General features: G+C 37.4%; 1 long non-coding RNA gene across 1 annotated transcript; it reads left to right on the top strand.

The window, feature by feature from the left end:
* Positions 1 to 18,179: 18,179 nt before the first annotated feature.
* Positions 18,180 to 19,949, top strand: LOC110939565. The gene is made up of 2 exons (XR_002592322.2): positions 18,180 to 18,493; positions 19,510 to 19,949. It is a non-coding gene; the product is annotated as an uncharacterized LOC110939565 (long non-coding RNA).
* Positions 19,950 to 22,205: the final 2,256 nt, after the last annotated feature.

Below are 22,205 nucleotides of genomic sequence, written 5' to 3'. Positions count from 1 at the left end.
TAGTGTTATATATGTAGTTTTCGTATAGAATTTTTTTGGTATATACGTTTTCGACTCCCCGGTTCTATAGAAATTTTTGGGTATATACGTTTTCGACCCCACCCCCTCCCCCATCATTCGGGTCAAGCTTTGCCACGACCGTCCTTCCTTCCACCACGTCGGAGTTTAAACCCGACCCGAGACTGATGAACATATAAAACTCATAACCGAGTACTGCACCTATGTGTAATTCCGGGTATTTTGGGGTTCGGTTCTTCGGGCTTGCATGTTAAAACCGATACCAACGTCAAAAGAGGTAAGGAAGAAATTTACTTTGAATGTCGCGAAATATCCATCCATGTTCACTTTGTTTTACGTCTGTTAGTTAGGGACAACTGCTTTTGAATGGTTTAAATTAAAAATTGATTTTCCTTTATTTATTTAAAAAAAATACAAGTAAACATGTGTACACTATAGTATGTAGAAACCATCTTTAAAATCTAGTTTTAATATAAGACTGTGGGGTGTGGTGGGGCGGGGGTTTGGGGAATAGGTTGACACGTGTAACTTTGAAAACTCAATTCACAAACCCATTTTGTATGGGGTATGGTGGGCGTGGCTTGGCTGGCGTGGCCAAGCCACATCAGTTTTTTTTTAATATATATATATATATATATAGAAAGTATAATGTGCTTCACGCCTTAACGTACATTAACGTATTTCACGAAATATATAACATGCGTAATTATTTTTTTGACCAAAATAACGTGCGTGATTTTGGATCCCATGCGTGATTATGTGGTCCCATGCGTGATAATGTGGTCCCATGCGTGATTATATGTTCCATGCATGATTATACCTCTGATCCAATGGTTACCATTGTCTCCTACGTGAAGTATGATAAGCCGTGAAGTATGTTAACCTTTCTCTCTCTCTCTCTCTTTATATATATATATATATATATATATATATATATAGTAGGGTTCGCACAGAAAGTGTGTTTTTCCTAGAAAGTCTAGGAAGCGATCTGTTCCATCCGATTGGTGTGTTTAAGGGTTGAGATTAAATCAATGGCAATCTTGTAATATTTAAGTTTAATTAATTTATTGTTTTAAATGAGTAGGGGCAATTTTGTCAATGGCCGTGTTTTAAATCAATTAGATAACCGCCTAGTTCCTAAATTCAAGCGATTTTCCCTCTCTCTCTCTCTCTCTCTCTCTCTCTCTCTCTCTCTCTCTCTCCAAACCCATCTTGGAAACCCCAATCCCTACCAAAAATAACTATAATCATGGAAGAAGATAACTTTAGAAACGAGGGAGAGCACCGGATCAAATTAAAACACTTCTCCATCTCCACCATCTCCGAGTTCATCATCACCATTCAAATATTGTTCTTATCATCTCCGTTCTCTTGACGATGTGTTCTAACAGCAAGCAAATTAATACAGTTGTGTTTTAGCAGTAAACAGATTCATACAGTTGTGGTTTAGCATCCAAAATCATACAGATGTGTTTTAACAGCAAGCAGATTCATACAGCTGTGTTTTAGCATTCAGATTCATACAGATGTGTTTTAACAGCAAACAGATTCATACAGTTGTGTTTTAACAGCAAGCAGATTCATACAGATGTGTTTTAACAGCAAGCAGATTCATACAGTTGTGTTTTAGCATTCAGATTCATACAGTTGTGTTTTAGCATCCAGATTCATACAGATGTGTTTTAACAGCAAGCAGATTCATACAATTGTGTTTTAGCATTCAAATTCATACAGTTGTGTTTTAACAGCAAACAGATTCATACAGATGTGTTTTAACAGCAAGCAGATTCATACACTTGTGTTTTAGCATTCAGATTCATACAATTGTGTTTTAACAGTAATCAGATTCATACAGTTGTGTTTTAGCATTCAGGTTCATACAGTTGTGTTTTAACAGCAATCAGATTCATACCCTGTGTTTTACCATCTTTATATTGTGGGATCTATAAAAAAATTGACTTTAGCCCTGTAAACTGTTAAAACACAGCACCAAGAACATGCTGATAAATTCCAGTAATCTTCTGAACAATGGAATATTCGATGTAATGTGACATAGACAATAACATAAAACACATTCAGATTGTTAAAATGCAAAAGAACTGTTAAAACACAACCTGATTATATATTGACTTCAGAGTGTTAAAACACACTGACTTCAACCTCTCTGACTGATAACACACATCACTAAGAACATGCTGATAGTTTTCAGATAAACACATTGACTTCCAGATTTGAATTCGAAAATAATAAAACTTCCGAAAATCATGGAATTTTAGTTAATGAAGATACATTCCAAATATAAAATTAAAAATGTGAAATTACATGATAGCCCTTCTACTTAAAATCCCTCAATGACACATGTCCAATTCTTATTCCTTCCTAGACTTTCTAGGAAAAATAGATTTTTCACCCAACTCCTACTCTATATATATATATATATATATATATATATATATATATATATATATATTTATATATATATATATATATATATATATATATATATATATTTATAACCATTAAAACTACATAAACATACAAAATAATTAGCAAAATAAAAAACTATCATTCTTCGTCGTTTTCGTCGGTTTCAAACCCAGGAATCGTTGAAACATGATCCACCAAATCAGATCGAAGGTTGTGATGTATATCCCTTGACTTGATCAAAAATTCATTTGCCGCTTTATCTTCGTCTGTTACGTTACCTGGTTGGGGGTCATCGTCATCATAGTAGGTAACGACCGCTCTACCTTCATCCCCCAAAATCATGTTGTGAAGAATGATACATGCGTACATCACGTTTCCAATCTGATCCTTGTCCCATAGTCGACAAGGCATTGTCAATATTCGCCACATTTTCTTCAAAACACCGAATGCTCGCTCGACGTCTTTACGTGCAACCATTTGGACCCTGTTAAACTCTAATCACTTTGGATCTATGGTACCGTGTTTTGTGAACGATTTTACGAAAACCCCCCACTCTGGGTAAATCCCATCAACTAGGTAGTACCCATACACGTACTCAACCCCGTTTACAAAGAAAGTTCCTTTGGTTCCTATACCATTTACCCGATCATTGAGAAGTAATCGCTTACCAACAAATTGTTAGCGGTGTGCCGTTTACGAGCGATGTACCTTCTCCTCCGTTTAGGTTGCGGACTCTCTTCCTCAGTGTCTTCGTCTTCCACGATAGCTTTCACCACCGCCACGATCGTTTGTAGAAATATTTCCACACCATCGTCAGATGATGATGACGATTCACTATAACTTGAAGAACTCATGGCAAGATTGTGTTTTATGTGTTTGATATTATGTGAGAAAAATGTTAAATATGGTAAGGTATTTATAAAGGAAAATTTTTTTTAAATGCCCCCAACGGCTAATTTGGTTTGGCCATTAAGAGCCCGCCATGTCACCTTTCTAGACCGCCCCACGCCCGGCTGCAAACTCCCGCCCCTTGGGCCACGCCCCAACCCAAGCCCACCCGAGGTGGTGGCTTGGACGTTTTCAGCCAACCCAAGCCCCATACCCCATAGTCTAAGTTAGATACGAACTATATATTAATAGCTTTTAGACTTAATTTAAAATTTAAATAATAATCATTTTCAGACTGACAAATAGGATGGTTTACTTTTGGGTCCTAATATTAATACATGGCAAAAACTTATTTACACATGGTGTATGCGGGCCGTATACAGTTATACGGCCCGTATAGAATGAAATAAAACTAACAAAGTCTGTGCCAGCAGACTTTGTCAGTTTTTTACATTCCATACGGGCCGTATAACTGTATACGGCCCGTATACACCATGTGTAAATAATTTGCCTTGTCGTATACAATGTATACGAACGATGTATACGGGCCGTATAACCGTATACGGCCTGTATGAAACGAAGATTAGATTTTACCCAAATTATTTGAGGGATTTAAGGTGTCAATCACACGAGACATTTTACAGTCGTTAGGTGGTCAAATATTTCTAAAAGTAGAAAAAAATAAAACATTAACAAGTAACAAAGATTGAAGAACAAAAAAACGTGTCGTATGACTGTAATAAAAAGGAAGGGTGAGGCATTTGATGAGAGTTGTAAGGAGAAACGTTTTAATCACTTGTTTTCAACGGGGATGTAATGCAATAATTCTGATAGTGGTCGGGCTTCTAATGCTTACACAGGGTGATAAACAACGCTGATATGAATACAAACCAACCGCTTTGTCTTGAGTCCTCGGGAAAACTTTTTCCTTAGGGGAGGGTGAGTAGTATTAGTCTGAGTCCATTGTGGTTCGTGAATGTTTCGAATCATCATAGAAGACGTGTCGGGTTCTGCTAGAAGAGTATCAGGATTTTGTTGGTTTGTTTCTAGGTAGGGTTTAGAATGTTTGAAGTATTCTTGGTTCAATACGAACTCTTCTGAAAGACAAGAATACAACGTTCATGTATCACAAGGAATGACCGATCTAAGGCAGAGAACCTGATTTAGATACACAAATTCATCACCGGTTTCTACAGCACAAGCACATACACAATTTGTTGGAAGAATCCGACACGTCTTCTGCTAGTTACTCTTTTCTTCGATTTCAACAAATCTTTCAAGGTCTTAAGTGATGAATAATTGGTTAAAAGATGTAGAAGAGTTTGTGTAGAGATCTTGACGTACAAATTTCCATCATCCTTACGGTTACAAATGAAGTATTAAAAGATGTTAGTTTCTTGACAATATGGATTCTCGACAAATGAAGTATTATCTGTCCTTGCTGCCTCTTCGGTTGGTAAAAGACATAGGATGGTTTCTAATACAGGCTCTTTTAGAGAAGCGTTGGGATTCAAGGGTTTATGAGTAAAAGATGTTAGCTTCTTGACAGTATGGTTTCTCGACAAATGAAGTATTATCTGTCCTTGCCGCCTCTTCGGTTGGTAAAAGACATAGGATGGTTTCTAATACAGGCTCTTTGTCAGTTGTGGTTGATTTATAGGAGGAGGTTATGAAACGAATATATGTTTATGCGAATTCCCAACATCCTTGCTTTATTCTCTTTAATCTATTAGAACGATCCTTGTTTTGTCACGTACATGCGTTTAATTCCCAACATCTTTATTGTATCAAACTCTCTCCCCTCCTTTTCTCTCTCTGACAACCCTAGACCCAAACCACCGCAATCCACCACGTTCTGCGAAAAAAAACATCATCTGTTCATCATTGTTCTTGAAGATGAAGATGAAGATGAAAAAACGAGGGTTTATTCTCTTTAATCTATTAGAACGATCATTGACTTGAATTTGTGGATTTCGGTTGGGTTAGAAACTTAACAATTTTCACAGTGGTACCAATGTCCTACTACTATAATCCTTCCAACGCCTGATTCTGACACAACCCTCGATGTTTGTACCGGTTTCACCTCATGAAAAGGAAAGAAAGAAATTTTTTTAGAGAAGCGTTGGGATTAACGGTTTATGACTCAAAGTTAACATTCAGATTCAGATTCAGGAAGCAGATGATTAGTAGTGTTTGAGAAACTAACAAGGTAAACCTGAATTTTCAAAATTTTAGACACTTACTTGAACCGTTAGTAATGCTAGATGTCATTTTGGCTGAACCACAACCTATTACATCATTGTATGAACCTGTGTTTTGAAAATAGGCTTTGTTCTTCGTTTATTGGATCGTTCTAATAGATTACAGAGGTTTTTACCATTTTTTACCATATGTATACGGGTCGTATACGGTTTATACGGCCGTATACTCTTGGTAAAAAATATTTTTACCGATCGTATACAATGTATACGATGTTTGTATACGGGCCGTATATTGTTATACGGCTCATATACAATGGGTAAAAAAATGGTAAAAAGGGTTTATTCTCTTTAATCTATTAGAACGATCCTTGTCTTGAAAACCTGATTCCGATTTAAACAATGGAATTTGTGGATTAACAAAAATAATTGAATGGACTCAGACTCATACTACTAGCAGAAGGACCCGATACGTCTTCTGTGATGATTAGAACGATCCTTGTTTTGTCACATACATGGAAAAACAAGGACCATTCACCTCTTTCAACCTACCAAAACACCAAAACCCGTACCGGTGATTGTTTATCCATACTATTCTTCATAGCCATATTCCCACTCACAAGTTGTTGATACATATGCTTGCATCCACCATAGTGAAAAACAAGGACCATTCACCTCTTTTCGTGCACTGAACCTTCAGTTGTGTACCCTTCAATCTTCTTAAGTATTTTTCTAACTTTATGCTTGCATCCACCACAGTGAATATTAACTTTGAGTGAAAGAGTTTAGAAACCGGACGGAATCTACGAAGAAACTGTTGGAATTTGTGGATTTCGGTTGGTTCAGAAACTTAACAAGAGAAGCAACTAAAAAAATACAATTGATTTCTCTTCCTGTTACCAGGCCTATCATCTCCATCTACGTTTGGTTTCCTCAACGAAGAACCATCAGCCATTATTGACTGCCGTTTTTTTTGTTTGACAGATGTCGATTGTTGAAAGTTTGAACTGATTATTTGTTATCAGGTGAGTTTCTGCTTATAGTTCTTTCTTGGCACTTTTATATTTAATCTGATTTCTTGAAGTTAAACAACATGAATTTATAATGGCCAATAATCCGTTCATAATTGTCGACGACGTCACTGCGGTTTTTTCTCTTCCGGTTACCAGGCCTATCATCTCCGTCTACGTTTGGTTTCCTCAACAAAGAACCATCAGCCATTATCAGCCCTTTTTCCTTTGGTTTCTGGTTGATTTTGAGGGTGAGGGTTTTGAATTGATTCCTGTGCTCAAGTTTCAACTACTGGAGTGAAATATTCGTTGGAATTTGTGGATCAACATAAATAACTGAATACAACCGGTCAAATCACACACTATATAAAGTGTAAAGTTATCATGTGTTGTAGTTTGGAAAGATGACCGAATAGAGATCTGAATCAAGATTTACGTCTGATGTCCAAGTTTGATCACATTTGACTTTGTTCTTCGTTTTTTGGATCATTGTAATAGATTAAAGAGAGTAAACCATTTTTTACCCTGAGAATACGGGCCGTATACTATTATACGGCCCGTATATACCATGTGAAAAAAGTTTACCGGGTCATTTTTTACCCTTTAAATACGGGTCATATACTATTATACGGCCGTATACAGAATGTGAAAAAATTTTTACCGATCATATACTATGTATACGATGATTGTATACGGGCCGTATATTTTTATACGACCCTTATACTATGGGTAAAAAATGGTAAAAATTGGTTTATTCTCTTTAATCTATTAGAACGATCCTTGTAATCATCAACCTGACTTTGAACCACTGTAGAACAGTCGTAACCTCAACCGGCTTTCAAACCGGACGGAATCTACGAAGAAACTGTTGGAATTTGTGGATTTCGGGTGAATAGTTTTTAGTACATACCTTTGGCTGCTTTCATTTGAATATGAAGATGAAGAGGAAGAAATGAGGGTTTATTCTCTTTAATCTATTAGAACGATCCTGATTCTGATTTAAACAATGGAATTTGTGGATCAACAGAAATAACTGAAATAACTCGCCATTCTCTTGCACCTGTATACGTTGATTGTGGGTTTAACTTGCAATAATTGGGTCCGTCGCATGATAGAAGATAAATATCTTCCGTTCAAGTTGAGCTTCCTGATGTAATTTGTTGGAATTTGTGGATTTCGGTTGGTTCAGATCTCGGAAGTACTGAACAACAGAAATAACAGCTTCGGTTTCATCAACCGGTTTTTTGACAAATCATCTGTTTCCTGAATCTGAATCTGAAAGTTAACTAGACCCCTCAAGTTGTCATTCATAACAACTAAGCATCTGGAGAAGAGTATGTTGATATAGGAGAGTTGATGCAATTTTTCAAGCATTTTATCGTGTGTTGTAATTTTAATGAAGCAATGAAGATTGAATATGCAAACCGCATCCGTCTTCTGCTATGATTCAAAACATTCCGAATAACTAGCAGAACCCGACACGTCTTCTGTGATGATTCGAAACATTCCGAATAACTAGCAGAACCCGACACGTTTTCTGTGATGATTCGAAACATTCCGAATAACTAGCAGTGTAACAACCCTCGGTAAAACCAACACCCTCATAATATTTCGACACCCTAGTATATCTTAAAATGTCCCAATATGTCTTTATATACACCCCGTATGTAGAAACCAAGCCCGAAATATAAAAAATAGTATTTAAAATAAATAAAAGTTTTAATCTAGGGTTGAGGCGGGCCACGTAGACCCACCCCAACACTCATGTGGGTGGTATGAAGGTTAGAACCTGATTCCGTCTGATTTCTTAAGTTCAGGTGGGCCGCGTAAATCCCATCTCAATCTTACGCGGGCCGTGTGAGATCAACAACGCAGAGACACCAGAGGCCGACACATGTCGAGTCTAGGCAATGACCCGGATCACCTAAACCCTACCTGGTCTAGTACGCGGGCCGCGTAAGCCCTGCTTATCGTTTACGCGGGCTGCGAGATAGTCCAGTTCAGCAAGTATAAATAGAAGGCACCGGATTTTATTTCAGTTCGTTCACAATTCATTCTCAAATCACAATTTCTGTAGTAGAGTTATTATAGTCGGGTATTATACCCCCTAATTAGCAAGGTTCTGCTCCGTTGTAAGTATTATAACCCTAGTTTCGTAATGGATACGCTGCCCGATTGATTTAGTTTATCCTCTTTTTGTTAACCTTTTTGGAATATTTTACAAAACCTTAAATTGTTTACAATATGATTAAGCGGTGATTGAGTCTTTGTAGTTCTTCAATTACTGCCGGTATTATGGGGTTTTGTATACAAAATTTATTACTACGAGTAGTAGTAAGTCGGAATGACAGTACATTACCATTGGACGACGAGTTAGCCAATGGGTAATTTGACCATAGCCACAGATCCGGTCGAGTGGCAAATACTGAATGAGTAATTGTGTAGAAATAAACAATGTGATCGCTCTCAATACTGTTTTAATTGATAAAATGTTTCTTGATTAAACTAGGATTCACTCATCAGTATTTCCCACTGACAAAATGTTTTTAAAACGCGTTTCAGGTAACACAATGTGACAGCCAATTAGTAGAAAGCCAGCTGGAGAGCACTGAAGGCTTGGGAAAAATGTGGCTATAAAAGTTACCTAATAAACAATGTTTTAAATTTAAATTCAATAAAATAGGGTTTTCCCTATAAACGTATAGTAATAAGAAACTTGTGTTTTGCCCATGTGATTATTGATATTAAATATGGTGGTTTTACTCTGATAAACATTTCCTAACTACGGTCCTGATGTCATTTCCGCTGCCAAATTAACAAGCTGATACCACCGAAAATCTGAGTTCGCGTCCGCCCGTTCCCGGGACAGATAAGGAATCGAGGGTTGCGACAGAAGGTGGTATCAGAGCCTAGCCACTGGTCTGAGCCAAAGAAGTGTTCTGCTGACACTTAAATTCCAAATTTTGTGTTAGGAGATAAATTACGGAAATACGTGCATAACTGTATTTATTTGTTATGTGTTATTTGACTATTTGTTAGTTTACAGTACGAGTGATCAAGGACCCTCAGACATGAGTCGTCAGTTGTCTGATTCACCTAGGAGTGAAGGTACCTCTTCTCAGCCTGCCCTCTCTGGGTACTCTGCTGATACAGAAGAAGGGATATTTGCCTTTAAAGCTCAGTCGGAGGAGCCATTCCCTCATAAGAAAAGAGGATGGTTCAGTAAGGAAGCCTTTGCGCGTAGGAAAATAATGCGAAAGTTGCAACGGCAAAGAGTTTTAGCAGCCGCTAAGCGAGAGTCAGATGCCCATACACAGGATATGCTTAATAGAAGCCTAGCCAATTTCCATATCCTAGCTACCACTGCTGCTGACCCAAGTCTGGAACAACTAGTAGCCCCACAACCACAAAACCCAAACTAACCCATGGAGATAGAAAACCTTGAAAACCAAGTGGAGATGCATGATTTCAACCCAGGAGAAATCCCTAGGATACCTGCACCAAACTCCCTAGAGCCAAATTACGACCCCTGGTGGCACGATAATAGGTACAAAACCTATACAGAACATAGGAGCCTATCTAAGTATGGACCCTTTAGATCCCTATTACCAAAATGATTATATTAGGGAGATCTTAGAAGATCCTTACCAATTTCAGGCACTTTCACCCCCATATCAGGAACCCGCACCCCAAATTCCGAACCCAGTCCTAGAACCTGCACCCCCAATGAGTGCAGAAAACATCCAAGAACTTAGGACATTTGGTGAGGAAATTTTAGAAAGCTGTGAGAGAATGCGTCAGGTGGGAGAACGTCTCGTATGGAAATACGATGAACGCAATATGGATTTTTGGATAAATCCATATCCGTGATGTGATGGAGGAAACGATAATAGTAATAATAATATATAATAAAATAAAATATGTGTGTACGGATGCATATTACTATTAGTGTGATTCTATTTCTGTTGGTATTGTAATTTTTATTTCAGTACTAGTATGTAATAGATGCATAATAGTATATGGAAATAGAGGAAAAGTCGCAATGATCGACGTTTTTGGATAGATTTCATGTCATGTGATTAACTATATTAAATATTATCTTGTGATATTAATATGGGGCGAATGTTTAAAATTCAGATGGCCGACGAAGGAAATCAAGAAAATTTGAATAATGATAACCAGAGTAACATTAACGTGGTTAATGAGAATCCAAGCATCAATAACAATGGAAACCAAATGGATAATAGTGTTGTTCAACATATTGTGGCACAAGGAATCATAGATGCAATGCCATTTATTATTCAAACTGTTAGGGAAGCCGATAACAAGAGTAAGCATAGCAGTAAGCGACCAATCGAACCAGAACATAGCGTGAATAATGGACCCTTACTTCAGGCACCCATTCCCAAAAGAAGAAGAACCCTGCCATATGGGTGTTCTTACAAAGAATTCTGGTCTTGTAAACCAATGGAATTCTCGGGCAACGAAGGGGCCATTGCAACCTTACGCTGGATAGAGAAGACTGAGGCAGTCTTAAGAATAAGCAAGTGTGCTGAAGAAGATAAAATATTGTTTGCTTCTAATCTATTTAAGAATTCAGCTCTAGAATGGTGGAACACTATCCTCCAATCAAGAGGAAGTGATAGAACTTATAATATGGAATGGGAGGAATTTAAGGACAAGGTAGAAAGGAAATTCTGCCCACCTAATGAAAAGGAACAGATAGCAAACAAATTCTTAAACCTTAGGATGACTGGTGTGGATAGTAAGGGATACACTAAAATATTCTTCGAACATGCTAGAATAGTGCCAACTCTTGCTTCACCAGAACCAGTGTTAATCTACCGTTATATTTGGGGATTAATTGGGGAGATAAGGCACGTAGTCAAGGCAGCTAGACCTCAAACCATAGAAGAAGCTGTAGAACTAGCAAATACCCTGACAGATGAATTAGTGCGTACCCGAGAAGAAGATCAAAAAAGGAACCTAACCCAGAAGCTCACGCAAGAATTTCGTTCTGGAAATCTTAATCGTGGGAAAAATGTAGGTTCTACCTCTGCACGTTACTGTAAGAATTGCAAAAGAAAGCATTCAGGAAAATGCTCCATATACTGTAACTTTTGCAAAATATCGGGACACAAGGAGGAAAATTGCAGGAAGAAAGCTAATAACAAGATATGTTATAACTGCGGAGAACAAGGTCATATCAAGCTTAATTGTCCAAAGTTAGCTCCGGCTACGAATAACAAGAATACTCAAAATGCTAGAGCATTTGTTCTAACTGCAGATGATTCCAGATGTCATAGCTGATACGTTTTTAGTTAATGATGTTTTTGCTAAAGTATTATTTGACTCTGGTGCAAACCAAAGTTTTATTAATACATCATTTTGCAAATTTCTAAATCAGTCATTAACTAAACTACCACAAGAATGTTTAGTAGAGACAACTAATGGAGAAACTGTTAGAATTTCTGAAATCTTGCAGGGAGCAAGAATAGAAATTTTTAAAACAGAAATTTATTGCAAATCTTTATCCTATGAATCTGGCAAGATTCGATGTTGTTTTAGGAATGGATTGATTAATAGCCAATAAAGCCAGTATTTTATGTGATCAAAAGTCAATCCAAGTAAATTCACCAAAAGGTAAAATGATCACAATTAAAGGAGATAAACCATTTAGATCCACAAAATTCATCTCTGTGATGAAAACTGCAAGTTACATAAGAAAAGGATTATTAGTGTATTTGATTTCTATAATCACTAACACTAAAGGAAAAGATTTAAAAGATATTCAAGTAGTATCCCAGTTTTCAGATGTCTTTCCAGAAGAATTGCCAGGACTACCGCCAGACAGGGAAGTTGAATTCAGAATTCACCTGCTACCAGGGACAACACCGATTGCCAAAGCACCTTATCGTTTGGCACCCGCCGAAATGCAGGAGCCAAAGAAACAGTTAGACGAATTGTTAGAAAAAGGATTCATACAGCCAAGCTCATCGCCATGGGGAGCACCGATTTTGTTTGTTAAAAGGAAGGACGGATCAATGCGTATGTGCATTGACTACCGTGAATTGAACAAAGTCACAATTAAGAATCGGTACCCATTACCAAGAATCGATGATCTGTTCGATCAGCTGCAAGGAGCTCGATTTTTCTCTAAAATCGATTTAAGGTCAGGATATCATCAATTAAAGGTACAGGAAGAGGGCATTCCTAAGACCGCATTCAGAACAAGGTATGGCCATTATGAATTTACTGTCATGCCATTTGGTTTAACCAATGCCCCAACCGCATTTATGGACATGATAAACCGAATATGTAAGCCATATTTGGATAAATTCATAATTGTTTTCCTAGATGATATTCTAATTTACTCTAAGAGTAAAGAAGAACATGCAAGGCATTTGCACGCACTTTTAAGTTTATTAAGAAAGGAAAAGCTTTATGCTAAGTTTTCCAAGTGCGAGTTTTGGTTAGAACAGGTACAATTTCTTGGACACCTAGTCAATCATGAAGGAATTCATGTGGATCCCACAAAGATCGAGGCACCTACTAAATGGAAAACCCCTGAATCACCAACTGAGGTTAGAAGTTTCTTAGGATTAGCCGGTTATTATAGAAGGTTTATTCAAGATTTTTCTAGAATAGCTATTCCTTTGACTAAGTTAACCTGTAAATCCATTAAGTTTGAATGGGGACCAAAGCAAGAAGAAGCCTTTAGAATCCTTAAGCAAAGATTAACCCATGCACCCATACTAGCATTACCATAAAGAATTGAAGACTTTGTAGTCTTTTGTGACGCTTCTAAGATAGGCTATGGATGTGTATTAATGCAACGTCAAAAGGTTATAGCTTACGCCTCTAGACAGCTTAAGCATCATGAAGAAATTTATTCAACCGATCTAGAATTAGGAGCTATAATTTTTGCCCTTAAGATTTGGAGACATTATCTTTTTGGTAGTAAGTTTACCATATTCACCGATCATAAGAGTTTGAGATATGTCTTCAGGCAAAAGGAATTAAATATGAGACAAAGACGCTGGATGGAACTACTTAGTGATTATGATTGTGATATCCAGTATCATGAAGGAAAAGCAAATGTAGTGGCCGATGCTTTAAGCCGAAAGTATCATGAAAAGCCAAAAAGGGTACGTTCTCTTAAATTAAATCTACAAGTAGATTTAAACAATCAGATCAGAAAAGCACAAGAATCAGTAATCAAGGAAGATACTGAAAAATTAAAAGGTATGCTAAAAGAATTAGAACAAGGAACAGATGGAATCTGGAGATTCCATAAGAAGAGATTGTGGATACCTAAATTAGGAAACCTACGCCATCGTATATTAGAAGAAGCCCATAAATCTAAGTATACGATGCATCCAGGAAATGATAAGATGTACCAGGATTTAAGAAAGAATTTTTGGTGGATAGGAATGAAAAAGGACATAGCAACCTATGTTTCTAAATGTTTAACCTGTTCACAAGTTAAAGCTGAACACCAGAAACCCTCAGGTTTATTACAACATTTAGAAATGCCGGTGTGGAAATGGGAATTAATAACAATGGATTTTGTTACTAAATTACCCAAAACAAAGAAAGGAAATGATACAATCTGGGTGATTGTAGATAGGCTAACCAAGTCAGCCCATTTCTTACCATTAAAGGAAACTTTCACTATGGAACAGTTAGCCAAATTATATGTAAATGAAATTGTTTCTTTACATGGAATACCTTTATCAATTGTTTCTGATAGAGATAGCTGATTTACCTCTCATTTTTGGTCAAATTTCCAAAAGGCTATGGGAACCAAGTTAAAACTAAGCACAGCTTATCATCCTCAAACAGACGGACAAAGTGAAAGGACAATCCAGACAATGGAAGACATGCTTAGAGCTTGTGTAATTGATTTCGGGGGTAATTGGGACGATCACTTACCTTCAATAGAATTTTCTTATAATAACAGTTACCACACAAGTATCAACGCTGCACCATTCGAAGCACTTTATGGACGAAAGTGTAGAACCCCAGTCTGTTGGGCAGAAATTGGAGAAAAGCAACTATCTGGACCTGAGATAGTACAAGAAACAACTAATAAGATTATTCAAGTAAAGGAACGACTGAAAACAGCACGTGATCGACAGAAGAGCTATGTCGATAATCGACGCAAGCCATTGGAATTTCAAGTAGGAGATAAAGTATTACTGAAAGTCTCTCCTTGGAAAGGAGTAGTAAGATTCATAAAAAGGGGAAAGCTAAGTCCCAGGTATATTAGACCTTTTGAAATTATTAGAAGAATAGGACATGTAGCCTATCAGCTACAACTACCAGAGGAAATGGTAGGGATACATGATGTATTTCATGTATCAAATCTTAAGAAATGCTTAGCCGATGAATCACTCGTAGTGCCTCTTAAGGATATAGAGGTAAACGAACAACTCAAATTTGTAGAAAGGCCTCTACAGATTGAAGACAGGAAAGTTAAGAATCTCAAACACAAGAGATTAGTTCTGGTCAAAGTTAAGTGGGACTCCAAAAGAGGACCTGAGTATACATGGGAGCTTGAATCTGAAATGCAACGGAAATATCCGCATTTGTTCCAGTAGATCTCGAGGACGAGCTCTAAAAAAGGTGGGGAGAATGTAACAACCCTCGGTAAAACCAACACCCTCATAATATTTCCGACACCCTAGTATATCTTAAAATGTCCCAATATGTCTTTATATACACCCCGTATGTAGAAACCAAGCCCGAAATATATAAAATAGTATTTAAAATAAATAAAAGTTTTAATCTAGGGTTGAGGCGGGCCGCGTAGACCCACCCCAACACTCACGCGGGCGGTATGAAGGTTAGAACCTGATTCCGTCTGATTTCTTAAGTTCAGGCGGGCCGCGTAAATCCCATCTCAATCTTACGTGGGCCGTGTGAGATCAACAATGCAGAGACACCAGAGGCCGACACGTGTCGAGTCTAGGCAATGACCCGGATCACCTAAACCCTACCCGGTCTAGTACGCGGGCCGCGTAAGCCCTGCTTATCATTTACGCGGGCCGCAAGATAGTCCAGTTCAGCAAGTATAAATAGAAGGCATCGGATTTCATTTCAGTTCGTTCACAATTCATTCTCAAATCACAATTTCTGTAGTAGAGTTATTATACTCGGGTATTATACCCCCTAATTAGCGAGGTTTTGCTCCGTTGTAAGTATTATAACCCCAGTTTCGTAATGGATACGCTGCCCGATTGATTTAGGGTTCCGTAACAACTGTCGTGGTTCTGCCCGACGTAGTTGTTGGAATGCCGTCTCGGGGAGGGTATCATTAATATTTTCAAAGGGTTATGATACTAACCTAAGTACATTTGTGTAAATTGATTATTCCCAGGAAACCCTTACGCGAAGTCTAAGATAGCAATGTGAGTTTATCCTCTTTTTGTTAACCTTTTTGGAATATTTTACAAAACCTTAAATTGTTTACAATATGATTAAGCGGTGATTGAGTCTTTGTAGTTCTCCAATTACTGCCGGTATTATGGGGTTTTGTATACAAAATTTATTACTACGAGTAGTAGTAAGTCGGAATGACAGTACATTACCATTGGACGACGAATTAGCCAATGGATAATTTGACCATAGCCACAGATCCGGTCGAGTGGCAAATACTGGATGAGTAATTGTGTAGTAGTAAACAATGTGATCGCTCTCAATACTGTTTTAATTGATAAAATGTTTCTTGATTAAACTGGGATTCACTCACTAGTATTTCCCACTGACAAAATGTTTTTAAAACGTGTTTCAGGTAACACAGCCAATTAGTAAAAAGCCAGCTGGAGAGCACTGAAGGCTTGGGAAAAATGTAGCTATAAAAGTTACCTAATAAACAATGTTTTAAATTCAATAAAATAGGGTTTTTCCCTATAAACGTATTGTAATAAGAAACTTGGGTTTTGCCCATGTGATTATTGATATTAAATATGGTGGTTTTACTCTGATAAACATTTCCTAACTACGGTCCTGATGTAATTTCCGCTGCCAAATTAACAAGCTGATACCACCGAAAATCTGAGTTCGCGTCCGCCCGTTCCCGGGACAGATAAGGGATCGGGGGTTGCGACAAGCAGAACCCGACACGTCTTCATAGCCATATTCCCACTCACAAGTTGTTGATCTTTGGGTGGTGATTTACTCCCGAACAAACCATGCACACCTTGACTAGAATAGATAAGTGTATTACTCGATCCACTTACATTCGAATAACGCTGAGAATCCACAACGCTTATGGCCAGATTCTTTCCTTCAATCTTGGCAAAATCAATGCCTGCTTGTTTTATTATCACGAAAGTACCGAATAACCGAGATAACAGCTCCGGTATTTATCACCAACTCAACTTTAGTAGTGTTTGTTTGAGAACCTGATTCAGATACACAACGGTCTCTTTGCTTCGTCCACTAGAACTATTTGTGTATGTATTCTTTTGGTAGTTAACAACGCTAATTAGAAAAAAATCTGTAAAATTAATCGTATCGATTGCTATAACAGGATGGATGTGACACACACAGATAGATAAGTTGTCACAGTTGTAAAGACTGTTTGTCGGGTTTCCAATGCTCACACAGGGTGATAAACAACGCTGATACAAACACATGAAGTTACGCATAACATCTAGTTATATTCAGATTTAAACAATGCCCGCCTAAACTGAGATAACGGACATCCATCAAGCTCAAAAAGAAAGCTTATTTTTCCCATAGTCACAAAAGATTGCGGTTTGTATTTCGCATAGCCACCGTTTCCGTAGTAAAAAACAGTCGCGGTTTGTATTTCGCATAGCCACCGTTTCCGTAGTAAAAAACGGTTGGGTTTGCACATTCAATCTTCAATACTTCATTAAAATACCACTAGTAGAAGAACCCGACACGTCTTCATGTTACGGAGAATGTTCTAAAAATTGAAGGAAAAGGAAAAGATTTGTTGAAATCGAATTTGACAACTATGACAGCTTATTAAAAGTAGCAATCACCTCCAATCATTTCCTGGTCAAATCACACACTATAAAGTTTAAAGTTATCTTGTGTTGTAGTTTGGAAAGATGACCGAATAGAGATCTGAATAACAAACTGTGGAGAACTTGTTTGTGTCGGGTTCTTCTGCTAGTTACTCGATCAACGGACTGATCGGTAACATTACTCTACTTGTGCTCCGATTTAAGCGGCGTGTTCCGATCAACGTTGTTAAAGGTGATGAAGAGTTTAGAAACCCTAGAATGATGGTGTTTTTACGGGAAAAAAACGTGATACTTGAAAAACATCCATATATACGGCCCGTATACATTTGGTAACATCAAAAACCTTCCAAAATAAATCCATTGAGCCGTATAGTTTTTACAAATCGTATACACATGTATACGGCTCGTATAAAAATATACGGGCCGTATATAGTAAAATCAAAAAACATTCTCTGCGCATTTTCCTATTTAAAAACATTCTATACGGGCCGTATATTTTGTATACGGGCCCGTATACACTAGGGATGTGAAAATAATATATAGGGGGTGTGGGAATAAGGAGGGCCTTACTTTTTCATGTTCCCCATATACTTGTAAGATTTATCTTTTCAACTCTAGTTGTAAGTTGTAAAATTTATTGTTTGCTTTCATGTTCCCATTGCCATCTTCCTCTCACCTAATCTTTTCTAACCCTTAATCTTCAAGTGGACTAGACTCCCTTCATAGATGTCAAAGTGCTCAATATCTAATATGTGGTGGCCAACAACTCAAGTACTCCTAGAGTATAGCTCCGCTGGTTGAATATCCAGCAACTGCCAGTTTAATTCAACATACAAAGCTAGGAGTGCTCAAGCATTGGAGTACACACCACTTGTAGATAAGCTTTTGATAAGAAACGAAGCCGAACAAACAGCATAAATGCCTGAAAGAAGATGCGTGCTAATGCCCAGTAAGTGTTTTTCTTCTATTAGAAATTTCTGATGCTTTTTTCTATAACACACCTACCTAATTGATTTCCATGCAAGGCTGTAAGACTAAACGGTATGGGGGCCGGCCTTGCCCCGGCGAGCCCCGGCGCCGCACCCCCACACCGCCCCCTGCCCCGTCCCGTCTTCTCCGTCGCCCCAAGGATGTGTGCGACGTGTCACTCCTCCACACACATAACTATACATACATACATATATATGTATTTAGCCCCATCCTCCACCCCCTTGGTCCATCCCCTTTAGGCTCATCCTTACTTCCAGTGACGTGACGGCCCATCTCCTTAGGAATGAGCCTCACCATACCGGGTAGTCTAAAGGTATCTTTTACAAATTTTGAACTTGAATCTTACCGGATAAAAACACAAACTCCTAGTTTAGGAACACATTCTATGAAGATGTTACTTGGTACTAACATAAAATATAAAAGCGGGGGATCTGTCATGTTTCCATTTTAATTCCTTTTTGTTAAATCTTAAAAATTAAAATAATTATCTTTAAACACAATGCACAATTAAATTCCTCTTAACAATAACAATTTCTAAAATATAGTTGGCCAAAATGTGAAAATAAATTAAACATGAGTAGCTCACTGAATTGACATGGTATTAGTATTATATTATATTTTGACATTGGTTATGTAAGAATACAGTCTTGCTTGCTTTTAGTTTTCCCTCCATTCATGCTAATAATGTTGTTAGGCCCAGATTGGGCAACTCAACAAAATTGATTATCTCATAATTTTATGATCCAGGCCATTATCCTTGGAGGGTGTTTGGGATTACGTTTTGAAGTGATTATTTGATTATTGCGTTTGTAAAACATAAATAATCTAAAAAAGTGTTTGGATGAAAAAGTGATTATCTGCGCAAAATCTATTTTGAAAACGCAACACCAAACACCCCCTTATACTTGTTGACTCAAGACCGTATTTTCAATAAGGTGACTTGCTTTTATCTGATGTAATTTATGTTAATTTCAGGCTTCAGCTTTCGAATCTGGAGCTGACATAGCGGACATAATTAATTGCAAACTCAGGCAAAATCAAGATATCAATGGTATTCAGATTGGCTCAAATGTTTTGGAAGCACAAACAGTAGCCGGTCATAACTTTGCTGACCAAATCGATCCTGTTGTTCATAACTTCGCTATCACTAGTATAAATAAGCAAACACGGTTTCAGAATCAAACAAACTTCTTGTGCACCATCATGTGCAATGACATGAAAACAACTTTAGAGGCTTCATGTTCTACTCTGCATCTTTTTTGGTTGAGCTAAAATCAGGCCCACACAAATATTCCCATCAATAGTCACTAGAGACAAAAATGTGGAAGACCTTGTGTTTCAACCGTAGGGAGATGAATGTTTCTCTTTTGAGGATAAGTATGAAATATGCTTTTATAAAGCCAACCCGTTTCTAATTGTGGTCGCTTACGTACTTTCTGTCTTTAAGTTAAGTTTCGTGTAATGACTTGGTCAGATTGTGAAAATAATATAATAATAATGGTGAGATGAAAGGTATAGTAAATCGATAAATCGTGTATTACATAAAATTAATGTTGCATTTATTTTTATACTGGTGGGGTCCTCGCGTGTTGCGACGGGAAACACAACACTTAGAATGATGATTTTAGGGGTGCGCATAGAGTGGTTCGGTTTATTTTTGAGCCATAACCATAATGAAAACCAAATTAGTTACAAAACATGGGATTCTAACCAAGTTGATTATTTAAAAAAGGGTTATTGGATTTATCACCCCCAACTATTGGCTATTGGCCGCTGCCACCCTCAACTATCACTTTGACGCCTGTCACCCCCAACTTAACACTTAGCGTGTTCAGTCACCACGTCGTTAACTAATAACTAACTTTTGATCTTTTACTATACTTTTGGGGTGTCCTAAGATCCCTAAAACCTTACTAAGATCCCAATGAGTCTATGACACCCCAAAAGTATAGTACCAAGATCAAAAGTTACTGATCAATTAACGATGTGGTGACAGAACACACTAAGTGTTAAGTTGGAGGTGACAGCGACAAATAGCCAATGGTTAAGGGTGATAAAATCTAATAACCTTTGAAAAAAATAACTTTTGTCTTAGGCGTATTTGATAATGTGCCATTAAAGCAAGATTAAAAATTAGCAGCTCTCATTTTATATGGCAAATGTTCCTGAACTTTTCTTGTATCCTATGTGGGACTAAGAAACAATTAGCATGTGATATGTCGCAATGAATGCGTTCTCATTACATGTACCCATGAAATGACATTTATATAATATCAATTTGAAACACATGTTGGCATCAAAGGTTGTATTATATGTTTCATGGGTTGTACTTAATATATGTTTACATCAAGGGTTGTACCATAAGTTTGATGAGTTGTACTTATATTTTTGTTCTTTTATCTTTAAAATGTAAAACATATAAAGTGATTGGTTAGAATCACTTTTAACCCATACAAATTTTTTGTATTATGTTTTGGTCAAATTTAATTTTGCGAGTTAACATGCTACAACGTGCGTGTATGATTCAATGTTTTTACGCGTAGTTTTCCTATACAACAAGCCGTCACAACGCGCGGCTCTAGAACAACTTAGTTATTGTTTTCTATGTTTTACATTTAGAGTGATTGGTTCAACATTGTTTCATCGTCTACTTTTCGTTTGGTTTTATATTTCATTTTTTATTTCTTTTTTTACACGAACCTTTTTGGTGTTGATGGTCGTTCACGGTGATATAATATTGGAGCTACTTAGCACGGTTTTAGGCCTCCACCACAACATGGGGGTATATAATTTGCAACATATTTATGCATTATGATTTGTCACATAATTCTTAGTGGGTTGTATCCACTAAAGAAAAAATTGTATTTCATTTAAGTACTATAAATAATTTTGTGAGTTAACACGGCGCAACGTGCGTGTGTGGTTAATCGATTTTACGTAGTTTATTTTTTCCGTTTGACAGGTTAATCGTAACGCTCGGATCCTAGATCGACTTAGTTATTTTTTTATATGTTTTACGTTTCGTTTTAATTTATTCGTATTAACACGCTGCAACTTTATTGTTGGTGGTCGCTGATAGTAGTGTGGCATTGGCGTTCGACCCCGCCGCAACGCGGGGGTCGTTAATACTAGTTAATTCCATTTTGTAACCAAGTTTAGAAATCATTTTTTAAGGTAAAATCAGTTAAAAAGCGATTAATTGCTAGAATTATCATCATCATCATCATACTCAGTAAATCCCATCAATAGCAAAGCTAAGGTAGGGTCTGAGGAGGGTAAGATGTAGACAACTTTATCTCTACCCCGTAGGAATAGAGAGGTTGCTTCCAGTGAGACCCTTGGCTCGATGGTAGTTTTGCATCAAGCCCTGGACATAAGGCACATAACACTCGGCAATTAAGACAATGGCCAATTAGTGCATGTACTCCATTGTCTTTTGGCTATCAACTCCACCACATGATGCATGATTAACCATCCCCTCTTTTAACATTATTTTCACGAAATTAGTAAAATAACGTTAAAATTAGTGCACTTTCACTTTTGCCCCTCGAGCACCCATACATATATACATTATATGAGCATACCGCAAGCGGGGCGTAACCCAGATTAATTGCTAGAATGAGCAAATCAATTTGGTGATGAAAAGGTTATAAGGATTTACCAGATGCGGG

This window comes from Helianthus annuus, chromosome 1 (genome assembly GCF_002127325.2).
Source record: "Helianthus annuus cultivar XRQ/B chromosome 1, HanXRQr2.0-SUNRISE, whole genome shotgun sequence".
Classification (NCBI taxonomy): Eukaryota; Viridiplantae; Streptophyta; class Magnoliopsida; order Asterales; family Asteraceae; genus Helianthus; species Helianthus annuus.
The sequence above is the reverse complement of the archived record's forward strand: the minus strand, read 5'-3'. Positions and strand labels throughout refer to the sequence as shown.